The sequence below is a fragment of the Urtica dioica genome, chromosome 10 (assembly GCF_054948205.1).
Source record: "Urtica dioica subsp. dioica isolate 48M chromosome 10, U.dioica_male_clone48M_v1_H2, whole genome shotgun sequence".
Lineage (NCBI taxonomy): Eukaryota > Viridiplantae > Streptophyta > Magnoliopsida > Rosales > Urticaceae > Urtica > Urtica dioica.
This window is the reverse complement of record NC_142765.1, coordinates 7385281-7398593: the sequence shown is the minus strand read 5'-3', so window position 1 is coordinate 7398593 and position 13313 is coordinate 7385281. Positions and strand designations below refer to the sequence as shown.

General features: G+C 45.7%; 1 long non-coding RNA gene across 1 annotated transcript; it reads left to right on the top strand.

Annotated features, from left to right (window-relative positions):
- The first annotated feature begins 11898 nt into the window (after positions 1-11898).
- Positions 11899-12973, top strand: LOC149383349 (uncharacterized). The gene is made up of 2 exons (XR_016301859.1): positions 11899-12087; positions 12707-12973. It is a non-coding gene; the product is annotated as an uncharacterized LOC149383349 (long non-coding RNA).
- Positions 12974-13313: the final 340 nt, after the last annotated feature.

Genomic DNA, 13313 nt, shown 5'->3' with positions numbered 1-13313 from the left:
TCCGTTAGGAGCATCGAATCCATGCCGTCTGGCGCCGCCGACGTATGAGCACGCTTAAGGCCGGAGGGTGAACCGAGGGAGATCGATGATGACGGCCGCTTGTTCGAAGAGACCGCCTCGTTCCTCGCCTGCGCCGGAGATTCCCCGTGGCGAGCCTCAACACGAGAACGAGCCGCTGCGACAGCTTCAGCGATAGGGGCCACCCTCGGCATTCGTGCACGCGAACGGTCCTGAGCCATGATATCTGTTGCAACGAACGACAATCGGTTAGAGCATAGCGATAAAACATAAACAAAAGAGTACTATAATAGCATAAAAGACACATATGTGGTGAGTACCCCCCGCATCAAGGAGGGGAGCAGAGGAGCCCCCCTCCTCGGACTCAAGGCCTTCCGTGACCTCCACGCTAGGTACTAGGCGTCGCGGCGCATCGTCGCTAGGGATGAACCACCCGGTCACCGCCATTAAGTCCGGAGATTCAAACAGTGACCCTTGTCGCCTCGAGTCCGGAATCGCCTTGATCACGGCTATAAGTTCGGAGCCCTCGACGTCGCCAACGGCTGGGAAGTCGACTGCGGGTCCAAACACTAGGGGCGCCGCCCCGAAGGCGGACTCAGACACCCACACCCAAGGGTACCGATTCTTCGAGGTGACTTTGGTTATGATGGAGATACGCTTCCGGGGGGTCGCTAGGTAGAAACCCGGTTTCCCCGGGACTCCACGAACAACCACCAGATCTTGAATGTCATCCGCGGTGACCGCCCTTCTCTTCGCTCGATAGAGCATCATATGGCACGCCGCGAACACCCGATAGAAAGATGGGGACATTTGCGACGCGTGCACTCCCAACCGAATCAACAACTCCTGGACCACTGGCTGAAAGGGTAACCGTAGCCCTCCGCGAAGACTCGCCTCGTGAATGGCGGCGTACCATTTCCGTGGGAGGGTCGGGAGATTGTCAGGCAACGGTCGCAGGATCGATATGAATGACGGGATGCCGAAGCGCTTCCTCAGACCTAAGAAACTAGCAAGCGAAAACGAGCTGGAGATGTCGACGCCCGAGCAGTCCAGGTCGCCTCGGATCGCGGATCCCTCGATCGGGTAGGCCAAGGGTCGTGACTCCTCTTGCACGGTCAGAGTGATGGTGGCAGTCGATGTGGCGCGGCGACCCGATAATTCGCCCGAGCACTTAACATCGGGGGCAGTTCCCGGCTCGGCGAGTCCTTCGCGGCGGTCACCCGAGCCGACCGGTCGATCCCTTACGCGCGTGCCCGGCCCGGCGGGCCTTGTCTCCCCTGTGGCCGGCCCAATAGTGGGCCCATCGTCGGTGCTCGGCCCTAAGCCCGTCGGGCAATCCTCGCCAAAGCCCGTCCCATCCAGGCCTCCCTTGCGCGCGTTGGGCTGTGGGCCGACCGGGCTCCCCCCTTGGGTGATGACCGGCCCGGTTGATTGGCCCGGAATGTCTTGGGTAAGGCTCCCCTTGCCTAGGCCCAGCCCATCATGGGCTAGGGTTTGTGGAAGGCTTGAGCCAGCAGCCACCCGGCACCCGGCGCCGGCTCCCTCACTGGCAGTGTCACCCACCCCCGGCGGCCCTCTACCGGCGTCGCCGGCCCCCGGCGGCCCTCCACCGGCACCGCCTGCCTCTGGCTGGCCTCCACTAGTGCCCACCCCTCGAGTGAGGCCAAGCCCGAGCTGCCCGAGCCTCTGTGGCCGCCGTTCGCCTGCTAAACAACCCCACCCAAGCGAGTGGGGTCCTCCCCGGCACTAGAACCGACCCCGACATCATCACCCAGTGTAAGATATCGAATTTTAATTATTATTTATGTAAATAATAATTATACGGTAAGGACTAAATTGTAAGGTTTTTGGACCCATTTGAGATAAAAATGAGAAAAGAGGGTCAAGTGGGAGTTTTTGGGAACTTTAGCATTTGTTCTTATCCTTGCCACATCATCATGGGCTAGAATTTTCTTCAAGTGATTTAAATCACTCGGCCAACCCTTGTGCCACACAAACAAACAAGAAAAAAAAGGATTAAATGCTATATAGGAGGATAAGTATACATTGCCACGTCATCAAGTTGGAGACTTATCTCCTTCATGGAGTAATATCCTTGCCCTGTCAAACACACCAAACGCACCAGGAGAAAAAAAAAGAGAAGAGAAAAAAAAGAAGAAAAAAGAAGGAAGAGAGAGAGGGAACGCGAGGGAGAGAGAGAGAGAGAGAGAGAGAGATCGAGAGAGCGAGAGAGTGAGTGAATGAGGAGAGTTTGAGGAGGAAGAAGAAGCTTGGCCGACAGCAAGCCACCGAGACCAAATCTCACGCGCGCGCTCGGACCGAGCGGAAGTGAGCCACCGCGAGCACGCCAAGGACGCCGGACCGAGAAAGACGCCGGGAAAAAAGGGAGTGAGCACTGAGGAGACCCAATTTCATGAAGTAAGGTGAGAATTCGTTCTTGCCCTGTTTTGATTTTGAAGTTAGGGTTGGAATTTGGGGCTTTTCAATTATGAACGTGTTTGATACTCCTTGAATTGGTTTGGTGCTCGAATTGGTGTTTTATGATCCTAAGAATCTTGATTTTGGATTAAATTCTGGGTTTTGGGTGTGTTAGTTGGCCGTGTGGTGTGGTTGGCTGGAGATTTTGTGATGGTATGTTGAAGTTATTGTTGATGATTCGAGACTGTTAGTGTTGTGTTGGCTGGAATTGTTAAGCGTTTTGTTGTTGTGTTTTGGATCGAAATGATGTGAAGTTGTTTGTGATGACGATTAGAATCTGAGAAGTGTGTTTATTAGGAATTATGGTTATAGTGTGATATATGTTTTTTTCAGATTTGTTATAGAATTATTAAGTCGTTTTTGTTGCGAGTTTCTCGTCGAGAGTTAGGCTCGGTTTAGGTAGGCTGAACTACGCTCGGGGCAGCGGCTCGGGACGGCGAGGAGGCTGTCCGAAGATTGGCGGAGGTGCTGCGCGAGCGACAACGAAACGGGGCTAGTCAGCGTGGTTCATCGGCTCGGTTGGAGCGAGCTGTTGGGCCAGGGACGGCAGCGACGCTGTGGCGGCTCTCGGGGGGCTGTTTACGGGAGTCTCTGACTAATGTTAACGAGTCGAAATTTCCCGAGTTCCGACTCGAGTCTAAGACGTTATTAAGTAGTTTATTTTTTCGAGTTAGTTACGAAGTTTTGATTAAGTTGTGCGAGTGCTCGAGTTAGTACGTTATTATTATTATGTTTTATAGTCAAACCCGTTTGATATATGTTGTTAAGAAAAATAAATTAGTATGTTATCATTATTAAACTCGTTGATTATTCAAATAATTATTTAGTATTCTCATGTACTTAAGTATTAAAAATCGAGTTCGACTATAAGCTCGACTCTTTTAATTTGAAAAAAAAAAGAATATCAACGAGAAATGTTTTATTTACGCACGAAAATAGAAATAAAAGAACGGTTCGACTACGAACCGAGGGTTCGGTTATTTCATAAACATTTTATTAAATCGAATCCAAGATTATTTATATATGGTTAGATATTTAAAATAAACGACTTGGTTTATTTTAAATGAAAGGTTTTTACGTTCTTTTCTTTTAGTTTCGACTTCGGAAACCTATTCTAAGCAGTGAGTCTTGCCCAGTCAAAAGAATAGGTGGTCGAATAGTATGTGACGTTTCTTAGCTTAAGTCAGAGAAGTTATGTCAAGATCTTATTATCTTTAGGCATCGATTCTTTTCTGTATCTCTGTTATGTTCTCATGTGTTCTTGATTGCTCGTGTTTGAGACGCTCTGAGTAGCGTGACTAGGAGGACGTTTGAATACGTTCCTTATGAGCTTTCTTTCCAGTAGAAGTATGTACGTTAGTATGCCGAGGGATGAGATACTGAATACGCTCCATGTTCGATCTTCCTCTTCTATAGATAAGTCCAGATTGCTACAAGGATATCAGTGAGCGTAAAGATATTACGTGGACGAAGCTACGTGAAGTAAAGAAAGGACTCTTTCTGTTGGAAGAGAAGGATTCGGGATTCGAAAGAATCATATCCAGGTAAGTAGAAACATTTCAACTGTATCACAAAAACAATGTGTTGTGTGTGCTGCTTATGTGCTTGCATTTACATGATATGATATGTGATTGTTGCATTTATTGCATTTGCATTCATGTGCATCTCATCTAAAAATGGAAAAGAGTTTTACGAGAAACGAGGTTTTTCAAAAGATGGATGTGTGTTGTGGATCGTCCATGAATGGTTGGCTAGCTCCTAGGATCGGGGAGTTAGCTACAACTTCGCGAGATAGGATCGGTCTCACGAAGGATCGGGTCATTTGAATAGTTCTGGGAACCTTATGACTTCGATGAGCGGACCGTATGTAGTACTGGGTACCTTATGGTCACGTCGGACCATTTGAATAGTGCTGGGCACCTTATGGTTGTGACCTCCGGGCTGTATGTCATAGTGCTGGGCACCTTACAGCTGCGGCGTTAGTCATACATGTATGCGAGAGGACCTGAGTGAACTGTTTACAACACACACCTTGCGCGCAATTAAGAAGAGATTTAAAGAGAGAAAAAGATGAGAAAACTTGCTTGGGTTTTAAAGTGAAAATCATATCATATGCATTGTTTCTGCTTATTGGGCGTTAGCTCATTCGTTTTTGTGATACAGGTGAGGGATGTGTATAAAAGATGTATATACGGTAGCGGGTTGACTGGCGAGCGCTTCCACGTAGACGAGACTTCGTATATGGGCTATTTTGACCTGATGGGCCTAATAAGAAATCGTTTTGAATAATGTTTTGTGAAAGTGGTTATGTTTTGCGAAGTCTGTTTAAGACCTAGAGGTCAAGTAGATTGTTTCTTTCACTATGTCGTTTATGCATGTAGACTTTAAGTCAAAACGATGGTGTTGTGCGTAGATACGAAAGGTTTGTCATGACGTCGTGTCGTTTATGTTTTTTTTATAAAAAAAAAAATTCCACGTGTTTTCATTAAAAATAAACGACTCGTCGGGGCGTGACAAAAGTTTGATATCAGAGCCCAAGTCAAAATAAATCGATTCTGTAGACTGTCCATATACGAGTACCGTCGAATGGAGACGCGCCGTCAACCATGTAAGTTTATGAACTTTGATTATAGCTTGCTCTTTAGTTTAGTGTGATAGCTTGAGTAAGTGTTGTACTTGCGTGAAGCTTGGAAGAATCTTTTTACCCTGTTGGCTAAGACTTCGAGATACGCTTCTTATACGTGAATAGGGTTTGATTGAAGAACTATGGCCGAGGGTGGATGACCTAGTTCTGGCGGAGGAGCAGAAACACGCCCAGCTGAGCGAGATCGTGTTGAACGACTCGCTGCAGTCGTTGAGAGGTTTCTGGAGCGGGATCTGAGACGCGCGGCTGAGGCGCGAGAACCTCCACCGAGACCTGATGCCTTGGAGACGGCTGGAGAAAGGTTCCAGAGGTTGAATCCTCCAACGTTTGAAGGTGATGCGGACTCGATGGCGGCTGAAAATTGGATTCGAACTGTGGAAAGAATGTTCGACTACGCAAGGGTTCCTAATGAGGCCAAGGTCTCATGCGCGGTCTTTTATCTGAGGGATAATGCGGGCTATTGGTGGGATATGATGGTCCGGGTGCACGACCTTACCGCCATGACATGGAACGCATTCAAAGAGTTGTTCGAGACTAAGTATGTCACTAAAGCAGCTCGAGCAGCCAAGAAAAACGAGTTCATGAATCTGAAGCAGCGCGACATGTCAGTCGATGAATATGTGCGAAAGTTTGAGGAGTTGTCTCGCTTTGCGCCACACATGGTCTACACTGAAGGGTTGAAGGTTGAGCACTTCGTGGAAGGGCTGAGGTCGGAGATTTTTAGAGATGTCTACGTTGGCGAGACTGAAGGTATGACTTATTCTTCAGTTGTTCTGAGAGCTTCGAAGGCTGAAATATCATTGAAGAAAATCGAAGAAGAGCGGAAAGAAAATGAGGCAAGGAGAAGGGCGGCCAAAGAAAAGGAAGCACTAGAGAAAGGAAATCGACCGGGTTTCAAGCCAAACTACTCGCAAAATAGAGGGGGCCAGCAACCTTGGAATACTGGTAATAAGAAACGAAACCAGGAGGTTCAAGCTCAAGGGCGAGGGCAGAATCAAGGCAGATGGGAGACAAAACGCTTCAAGGGCAATAACCAAGGCCAATCATTTACCCCTGCAACCCCAAAACCCAAATGTCCAAAGTGTGGAAGGTATCATTTTGGAGTTTGCATGGACGGACCCGGAGCATGCTACAACTGTGGGAAGATGGGACATTTTGCAAAGGACTGCACCACCAAGCCGAAGGAAGATCAAAATGTGAGAGCCAGAGTCTTTGCAATGACCCAAGAGGAAGCTGATGCGAATCCTTCTGTTGTGTCAGGTACGATGTTAATCTGCGGCATCCTTGCATATACATTACTTGACTCTGGAGCTTCACATTCATTCATATCAACGAAGTATGCTAGGAAGTTAGAAAACCCATTAGATAAGCTATATGTGCGCTATAGTGTCTCGACCCCATCAGGAGAGTTGCTTAACTCGAACGAAGTACTTCAGAATTGCTTTGTTATGGTGGATGAGAGAGAGTTATATGCGAATTTGGTCGTGCTAAACATGCAAGACTATGATATGATCCTAGGAATGGATTGGTTGTCTGAACACTATGCCTCCATAGATTGTAGAAAGAAGATAGTGACGTTTAGTCCACCCAATCAGGAGGAGTTCTCGTATATCGGGGACACTAATAAAGTAAGGATGCCTCTCGTCTCAGCAATGAAGGCGCGTAGGCTGTTGGACGAGGGATGTGTGGGATTCCTTGCTAGTGTGGTAGACTCCGAAGCTAAACCACAGGTTGATCCAGCAAATGTTCCTATTGTTAGAGATTTCTTGGACGTTTTTCCTGAGGAGTTGCCTGGATTACCACCGGATAGAGAAATCGAGTTCGTTATTGACTTGATTCCGGGAACTGCTCCTATATCCAAAACTCCGTACCGGATGGCTCCAGTAGAGTTAAAGGAACTCAAGGTTCAGTTACAAGAGCTGCTGGACAAAGGCTTTATTCGTCCTAGTTTTTCTCCGTGGGGAGCTCCGGTCTTGTTTGTCAAGAAGAAAGACGGAACGATGCGGCTGTGCATCGACTATAGAGAACTTAACAAGGTCACCATTAAGAACAAGTACCCACTACCAAGGATCGACGATTTGTTCGATCAATTGCAAGGAGCTGTGTTATTTTCAAAGATTGATTTGAGGAGTGGCTATCATCAGCTGAAGATCAAGGCATAAGATGTCCCGAAAACGGCATTTAGGACAAGATATGGGCACTACGAGTTCTTAGTTATGTTGTTTGGATTGACGAACGCCCCTGCTGCCTTCATGGATCTGATGAACCGAGTCTTCAAGGAGTTCTTGGACAGGTTTGTCATAGTCTTCATTGATGATATCCTTATATATTCTCGCACGAAGGAAGAACACTCAGAGCATTTGAAGCTTGTTTTGGAAAGATTGAGAAAGAATCAGCTCTATGCGAAGTTTAAGAAATGCGAATTTTGGATTGAGCATGTAGCGTTTCTTGGACATGTTGTCTCAAAGGAAGGGATTTCTGTGGATCCCTCTAAAGTCGAAGCGGTTAGCAAGTGGCCTCAACCTAAAAGCGCTACCGAAATTCGTAGTTTCTTGGGTCTCGCAGGTTACTATCGGAGATTCGTACAAGGATTTGCGAAGTTATCTTCACCTCTTACACGTTTGACTCGCAAGAACATAAAGTTTCAGTGGTCTGAAGCTTGTGAGAAGAGCTTTGAAGAGCTAAAGCAACGGTTAGTATCAGCACCCATACTTACCATTCCGGTACCATCGCAAGGATTTGTGATATACACGGATGCTTCTAAGTGTGGATTGGGGTGTGTGCTGATGCAAGAAGGCAAAGTCATTACGTATGCTTCGCGTCAACTCAAGGAGTATGAGCAGAACTACCCAACTCACGACTTGGAGTTAGCAGCAGTAGTGTTTGCTTTAAAGCTCTGGAGGCACTATCTCTATGGTGAGAAGTGTGAAATTTACACCGACCACAAAAGTTTGAAGTACTTTTTCACGCAAAAGGAGTTGAGCATGCGACAAAGGCGATGGCTGGAACTGGTAAAGGACTACGATTGTGTGATTAACTATCACCCTGGAAAAGCAAATGTCGTAGCCGACGCATTGAGTAGAAGAATGACAGGGGAGGTTGCGGCCTTAATCTTAACTCAAAAACCATTGAGGATGGATATGTAGCGGTTTGAGTTGGAAATCGTTCATGAAGGGAATGTTGCAAGACTAATGGCTATGTCTTTGCAACCTACATTGCTAGAAAGGATTAAGCAGCGACAGTTTTCGGATCCTTATTTGGAAAAAATACGCACTGAAGTGGGCGCTCATAAAAGAATGGATTTCCAAGTGTCCTCGGATGAAGTAATAAGGTTCCACACAAGGCTTTGTGTTCCAGAGGACGATGATTTGAAGAAGGAGATTCTTACCGAAGCTCATAAAACGCCATATTCTGTTCATCCAGGTACGACAAAGATGTATAAGGATTTGAAGTTGCACTATTGGTGGCCTGTAATGAAGAATGATGTGGTGAAATTTGTTGAGCAATGCCTAACTTGTCAGCGAATAAAGGCGGAACATCAACGACCTGCCGAAACCTTGCAACCATTAAGGATTCCTCAGTGGAAGTGGGAGGAAATCACTATGGATTTTGTAGTTGGACTTCCGAAGACCAGGGAAGGACACGATGCTATATGGGTTATTGTCGATCGACTCACAAAATCAGCGCATTTTCTTCTTGTTCGGACAACGTACACGATGGATAAGTACGCTGAGTTGTACATCAAGGAGAGAGTAAGGCTCCATGGCCTGCCATCATCTATTATATCGGACAGAGATTCCCGATTTACCTCGATGTTTTGGAAGAGTCTTCATAGAGCTTTGGGAACAAAGTTGTCTTTTAGTACAGCTTTTCACCCACAGACGGACGGGCAATCAGAAAGGACTATCCAAACCCTGGAAGATATGTTGAGAGCGTGCGTGATGGACTTCCAGAAGTCGTGGAATACATATCTACCTCTGATAGAGTTTGCGTACAATAACAGCTACCATTCAACGATCAGCATGGCGCCGTATGAGGCACTGTACGGAAGGAAGTGCAGATCTCCAGTCCATTGGGATGAAGTTGGAGAACAAAAGTTTCTTGGACCTGAGCTTGTGCAGAAGACCAGGGAGGTTGTTGAAAGAATTCGAGGTAGAATGTTAACAGCTTAAAGTCGTCAAAAGAGCTATGCAGATAAACGGAGACGGAAACTCGAGTTCAGTGTCGGAGACAAGGTATTTCTCAAAGTCTCACCCACGAAAGGTATCATGAGATTTGGGAAAAAGGGAAAGTTGAGCCCAAGATTCATAGATCCTTTTGAGATTCTAGAAAGGGTTGGAGAGGTTGCATACATGTTAGCACTCCCTCCAAATCTGTCAACTGTTCATAACGTGTTTCACGTTTCCATGCTAAAGAAGTATGTGTCAGACGTTTCTCACGTGCTGGAGGAGGAACCTGTTGATCTACAGGTGGATTTGAGTTATGAGGAACTCCCAGTTAAAATCCTCGATAAGAAGGAGAAGGCACTAAGGAATAAGACATTTCAGCTTGTGAAAGTGCTTTGGAGAAATCATTCAAGTGAGGAAGCAACATGGGAACGAGAAGATGATATGAAGCTCAAGTATCCAGGTCTGTTTGAAGAATGAAATTTCGAGGACGAAATTTTTATAAGGAGGGAAGGATGTAAGATATCGAATTTTAATTATTATTTATGTAAATAATAATTATATGGTAAGGACTAAATTGTAAGGTTTTTGGACCCATTTGAGATAAAAATGAGAAAAGAGGGTCAAGTGGGAGTTTTTGGGAACTTTAGCATTTGTTCTTATCCTTGCCACATCATCATGGGCTAGAATTTTCTTCAAGTGATTTAAATCACTCGGCCAACCCTTGTGCCACACAAACAAACAAGAAAAAAAGGATTAAATGCTATATAGGAGGATAAGTATACATTGCCACGTCATCAAGTTGGAGACTTATCTCCTTCATGGAGTAATATCCTTGCCCTGTCAAACACACCAAACGCACCAGGAGAAAAAAAAAAAGAGAAGAGAAAAAAAAGAAGAAAGAAGAAGGAAGAGAGAGAGGGAACGCGAGGGAGAGAGAGAGAGAGAGAGAGAGAGAGAGAGCGAGAGAGTGAGTGAATGAGGAGAGTTTGAGGAGGAAGAAGAAGCTTGGCCGACAGCAAGCCACCGAGACCAAATCTCACGCGCGCGCTCGGACCGAGAGGAAGTGAGCCACCGCGAGCGGAAGTGAGCCACCGCGAGCACGCCAAGGACGCCGGACCGAGAAAGACACCGGGAAAAGAGGGAGTGAGCGCTGAGGAGACCCAATTTCATGAAGTAAGGTGAGAATTCGTTCTTGCCCTGTTTTGATTTTGAAGTTAGGGTTGGAATTTGGGGCTTTTCAATTATGAACGTGTTTGATACTCCTTGAATTGGTTTGGTGCTCGAATTGGTGTTTTATGATCCTAAGAATCTTGATTTTGGATTAAATTCTGGGTTTTGGGTGTGTTAGTTGGCCGTGTGGTGTGGTTGGCTGGAGATTTTGTGATGGTATGTTGAAGTTATTGTTGATGATTCGAGACTGTTAGTGTTGTGTTGGCTGGAATTGTTAAGCGTTTTGTTGTTGTGTTTTGGATCGAAATGATGTGAAGTTGTTTGTGATGACGATTAGAATCTGAGAAGTGTGTTTATTAGGAATTATGGTTATAGTGTGATATATGTTTTTTTTCAGATTTGTTATAGAATTATTAAGTCGTTTTTGTTGCGAGTTTCTCGTCGAGAGTTAGGCTCGGTTTAGGTAGGCTGAACAACGCTCGGGGCAGCGGCTCGGGACGGCGAGGAGGCTGTCCGAAGATTGGCGGAGGTGCTGCGCGAGCGACAACGAAACGGGGCTGGTTAGCGTGGTTCATCGGCTCGGTTGGAGCGAGCTGTTGGGCCAGGGACGGCAGCGACGCTGTGGCGGCTCTCGGGGGGCTGTTTACGGGAGTCTCTGCCTAATGTTAACGAGTCGAAATTTCCCGAGTTCCGACTCGAGTCTAAGACGTTATTAAGTAGTTTATTTTTTCGAGTTAGTTACGAAGTTTTGATTAAGTTGTGCGAGTGCTCGAGTTAGTACGTTATTATTATTATGTTTTATAGTCAAACCCGTTTGATATATGTTGTTAAGAAAAATAAATTAGTATGTTATCATTATTAAACTCGTTGATTATTCAAATAATTATTTAGTATTCTTATTTACTTAAGTATTAAAAATCGAGTTCGACTATAAGCTCGACTCTTTTAATTTGAAAAAAAAAAAAATATCAACGAGAAATGTTTTATTTACGCACGAAAATAGAAATAAAAGAACGGTTCGACTACGAACCGAGGGTTCGGTTATTTCATAAACATTTTATTAAATCGAATCCAAGATTATTTATATATGGTTAGATATTTAAAATAAACGACTTGGTTTATTTTAAATGAAAGGTTTTTACGTTCTTTTCTTTTAGTTTCGACTTCGGGAACCTATTCTAAGCAGTGAGTCTTGCCCAGTCAAAAGAATAGGTGGTCGAATAGTATGTGACGTTTCTTAGCTTAAGTCAGAGAAGTTATGTCAAGATCTTATTATCTTTAGGCATCGATTCTTTTCTGTATCTCTGTTATGTTCTCATGTGTTCTTGATTGCTCGTGTTTGAGACGCTCTGAGTAGCGTGACTAGGAGGACGTTTGAATACGTTCCTTATGAGCTTTCTTTCCAGTAGAAGTATGTACGTTAGTATGCCGAGGGATGAGATACTGAATACGCTCCATGTTCGATCTTCCTCTTCTATAGATAAGTCCAGATTGCTACAAGGATATCAGTGAGCGTAAAGATATTACGTGGACGAAGCTACGTGAAGTAAAGAAAGGACTCTTTCTGTTGGAAGAGAAGGATTCGGGATTCGAAAGAATCATATCCAGGTAAGTAGAAACATTTCAACTGTATCACAAAAACAATGTGTTGTGTGTGCTGCTTATGTGCTTGCATTTACATGATATGATATGTGATTGTTGCATTTATTGCATTTGCATTCATGTGCATCTCATCTAAAAATGGAAAAGAGTTTTACGAGAAACGAGGTTTTTCGAAAGAAGGATGTGTGTTGTGGATCGTCCATGAATGGTTGGCTAGCTCCTAGGATCGGGGAGTTAGCTACAACTTCGCGAGATAGGATCGGTCTCACGAAGGATCGGGTCATTTGAATAGTTCTGGGAACCTTATGACTTCGATGAGCGGACCGTATGTAGTACTGGGTACCTTATGGTCACGTCGGACCATTTGAATAGTGCTGGGCACCTTATGGTTGCGACCTCCGGGCTGTATGTCATAGTGCTGGGCACCTTACAGCTGCGGCGTTAGTCATACATGTATGCGAGAGGACCTGAGTGAACTGTTTACAACACACACCTTGCGCGCAATTAAGAAGAGATTTAAAGAGAGAAAAAGATGAGAAAACTTGCTTGGGTTTTAAAGTGAAAATCATATCATATGCATTGTTTCTGCTTATTGGGCGTTAGCTCATTCGTTTTTGTGATACAGGTGAGGGATGTGAATAAAAGATGTATATACGGTAGCGGGTTGACTGGCGAGCGCTTCCACGTAGACGAGACTTCGTATATGGGCTATTTTGACCTGATGGACCTAATAAGAAATCGTTTTGAATAATGTTTTGTGAAAGTGGTTATGTTTTGCGAAGTCTGTTTAAGACCTAGAGGTCAAGTAGATTGTTTCTTTCACTATGTCGTTTATGCATGTAGACTTTAAGTCAAAACGATGGTGTTGTGTGTAGATACGAAAGGTTTGTCATGACGTCGTGTCGTTTATGTTTTTTTTTTTTTAAAAAAATTCCACGTGTTTTCATTAAAAATAAACGACTCGTCGGGGCGTGACACCCAGGGTCGGCGCATCCTCCCCGGCGCCCAGTTCGTCGGGCGCGGCTTCTCCCAGGACGAGCGTCCTACCGGCACTGCTTGGGTCTCCCCTCGCGACGCCTCCAGCCCAGACGGCACCGACAAGGGCCGGCGCACCTTCACCCGGGCCCGCCTCGCCGAGCGCGCATCCACCCAAGCCGCGCGTGTCCCCAGCGCTCCCGAGGCTCGGCTGGGAGGGGTCTCCCCAGATGCCAGCAGTGACCGGCGCAGCGCCG